The sequence below is a fragment of the Orycteropus afer genome, unplaced genomic scaffold (assembly GCF_000298275.1).
Source record: "Orycteropus afer afer isolate SDZICR_OR568_19922 unplaced genomic scaffold, OryAfe1.0 scaffold00021, whole genome shotgun sequence".
Classification (NCBI taxonomy): domain Eukaryota; kingdom Metazoa; phylum Chordata; class Mammalia; order Tubulidentata; family Orycteropodidae; genus Orycteropus; species Orycteropus afer.
Window position 1 is genome coordinate 13,090,531 of NW_006921608.1, and position 3,791 is coordinate 13,094,321.

A 3,791-nucleotide genomic window follows, 5' to 3' on the forward strand; every position below is an offset into this window, starting at 1 on the left:
GACATACTACATTTAGAGGAACAACAAAAAGAATGATGGCTGACTTCTTTTGGAAACAATGGAAGCCATGAAGGAATGATATCTTTAACAAGACATAAGAAAAAATCTGTCAACCTGGAATTCTGTATCCAGTGAAAATGCCCTTCAGAATTCAAGGCCCCTACTTCACTTGCCTCTTCGCCACTGTCAGAGCCAAGAATTCAGCTAGCCAAACCAGTGAAGCCAGGACCAAGGATTTCTCTGGCATGGCTAATGGAGCCAGGGCTAAGGAGATGGCCTTTGTGGTCAGGAGATTGATTACACACAGGAGAGTAGGCAAAATAATACATGGAGGGTGATAGGAACCAAGTTTGCACTGTTAGAGAAGGGAGTTACAAATATAGAAAGGAGGAACACTAGAATACACCTTGTGGTGTTGAATTGGAATTAGAAGTATTAGTGTAAACTCATGATTTATGTAAGCTCAAAAGATCTCCCTACAAAATAGTCAATTGGTAATTAGAAAAAGAACAACTCACCAAGCCCATGGCCATCAAGTTGATACCAATACATAACAATCCTATAGAAGAGAGTAGAGCTGCCCCATAGGATTTCCTAGGCTGTGCTCTGGTGGCTTAGTGCCTAAGGCATTTGACTGCTAACCAGAAGACTGGAGGTTCAAACCCACCAGCCACTCCTGGGCAATCTACTTCTGTAGTGATACTGCCTTGGAAACCAAGGAGAGGTCACTATGAGTCAGAATTGACTCGACTGCAGTGCGTTTTGCTTTAATCTTTATGGAAGCAGATTGCCTTATCTTTCTTCTGCAAAGTGGCTAGTAGGTTCGGACTACCAACCTTGTTTTGGTTAGCAGCCGTAGCAGCTGAAAACTTTAACCACTGCACCACCAGAGCTCTTTTTAATTGCCAATAAGTATCTTCTATTAGCTATCAGTTTTACAGTGGAGAAACATGGCACACACCATTTTAACTGAGTAATAAAAGGACTACAGATGTTGTGTGCCTCCCGTTATGATGCACCGAGAATAACACAGCATCACTTCTGTGCTATTCTTGTCCCTCCAAAATGAATAACTTGTATTGAATAATGAGGCTATGAACAGCCAAATCCAAACTGAGGAATATTCTGCAAAGTAATTGGCATGTACTCTAAAAATGTCAAGATTATGAAAGATAAAAATAGAGGCGATCTTCCAGTTTTAACTTAATGCAGCATGTGATCCTGGATTGGATCCTAGATTTATACAGAACATAATTTAAATAGGATCTGAGGATTATATGATTGTATTTTGTCCGTGTTAATCCCCTGAATCTGTACAGTGGTTGGTTATATAGGAGAGTGTTCTTATTTTAGGACATAGACACTGGAGCATTTAGGAGTAATTATACCTGCAACTCCTTTCAAATGGTTTTAAAAAAATACATTTACATATAGGGAGGGCAGAGACACACAGAGAATTGGTAAACAAATGTGGTAAAATATGAACAAACGTTACCATTTAAAACTAGTACTTGGGAGTTCCTAATACTGTTCTTGCAGTTTTTTTTTTTTTTTTTTGTAAGCTTCAAATTATTTCAAAGTAAAAAGGTTTGTTTAAAATAGAAAACGGTCAAGTATAGACATACTCAAAAAAAAAAAAAAAAAGCTGAGAGAATTTGTTGTCAGAATTGACTTGATAGCCACTAACAACAGACCAGCACAACAGGAAATACTAGGGACTTTCTTAAGGCTGGATAAAAATGATTCCAGATGGGAACCTGGATTGACAGGAAGGAAAAAGAGTCCTGGAAATGGTAAATGTATGAGTAAATATGAATGACAATTGCTGTGGGTTGAATTGTGTCCCCCTAAAATATGTGTTAAAATCCAAACCCTTGTACCTGTGAATAGGAGCTCTGGTAGCGTAGTGCCTAAGGCACTTGACTGCTAACCAGAAGACTGGCAGTTCAAACCCACCAGCCACTCCTCGGAAGGAAAGTTGGGCAATCAACTTCTGTAGTGATACCGCCTTGGAAACCCAAGGAGGGGTCGCTATGAGTCAGATCTGACTTGATGGCAGTGAGGTTGGTTTAGTTTTTTTTGATACCTGTGAATATGACTCTTTTTTTAAAAATAGGGCTTTTCTTTTGTTATGTTAATGAGATCGTACCATAGTAGGGTGGGTCCTCAACCTAATCACTTCTGAGTTACAAAAAAAGCAGAACAGAGACACACACAGAGGGAAGACAGATGCCATGTGAGGACCTGTCTATAAGCAAAGGATTGTCAGCACACACCAGAAACTAGAGGAAAACCAGAAGGAACCCACAGGCTGACACTTTGATTTGGACTTTTAGCCTCCAGAATTCTAAGAAAATGAATTTCTGTTCCTTAAAGCTACCTACTTGTAGTATTTCTGTTATGGCAGCACTAAATAACTAAAATAACAATTTTAAAAATGTAAAGACTATTGATCATTTAAAACAAATACAATAATGTTTGGTGGGATTTATAATATATGTAGAAATAGCAACAATAGCACAAAAGTTAGGAAGGAGTAAATGGACTTATACAGTTGTAAGGCTCTTATAGAGGAGCCCTGGTAGCACAGTGGTCAAGTACTTGGCTGCTAACAGAAAGGTGGGTGGTTCAAACCCACCAGCCATTCTGTGGGGGAAAAGATGTGGTTAGCAATATGCTTCCATAAAGATTACAGTTTTGGAAACCCTGTGGAACTGTTGTACTCTGCCTGCCCTACAGGGTTAGTATGAATTGGAATCCACTCAAGGACAATGGGTTTAAGGATTTTACAAGGAGCCCCAGAGGTGCAATAGTTAAGTGCTTGGCTGGTCGGTAACAGAAGAGCCAGGGGTTGGAATGCACCAGGTTAGAGAACTTGAAGAGGAGAAAAGACTTGGTGATGTGCTTCCTTAAAGTTTGCAGCTTAGGAACCTTTGAGGCAGCTCCACTCTGTCCTGTAGGGTTTCTATAAGGTGGAATCGACTCAAGGGCAGTAGGTTTGGGTTTTTTGTTTCTTTTCTTTCTTTCTTTTTTTTCTTTGGTATGATGTTAAGTAAAGGAGTCCCTGGTTGATGCAAATGGTTAAAACACTTGGTTGCTATCTGAAGAGTTGGAGTTCAAGCCCATCTAGAGCTGCCTATTGTTTGCAATCTACTCTCTCTATACTGGTGGACATAGTTGTTGATTCTCTAAAATGTTCTTTCGTTAAAATGCTCACATAAATAAGAAGCTGTGCCTTTTTTTTTTTTTTTTTAATTTTTACTGTGATTTGGGTGACAGTTTACAGAGCAAATTCACTTTCCATACAACAGTTCATATACACTTTGTCTCATGACATTGGCTGCAATTTCACAATGCAACAGCTGTCTTTCTACTTCCTCCCCATAGTTACCTCTTCCCTGTGTCCTTCCTTCTCTTGCACTTCTGCCCTGCCTCCCGTGCTGTCTCCCTGTGCATACACTGCCCTTCTATTCCATGATCTGTCCAAGGAGTGTATCTACCTAATGTAAATGTTCAGCTCATATGCCTGTCTTTTGTTTGGCTGGAAGCCACAGGAATGGGTTCAATTCCACACCTGAAGGGCAGCTAGGGGCCATAGTCTCATGGGTTCTGCCAGGCTCTACCAGACCAGCAAACCTAGTCCTTTTTTTTTTCTTATGATTTTGAGTTTTGTTCCACATTGTTCTCCTACTCTATATAGGATCTCCTACATAAATCCTCCTCCAAGTGGTTGACAGTGGTAGCTGGGCACCATCTAGTTCTTCTGGTCTCATGGTCATAGAGGCTGAGGA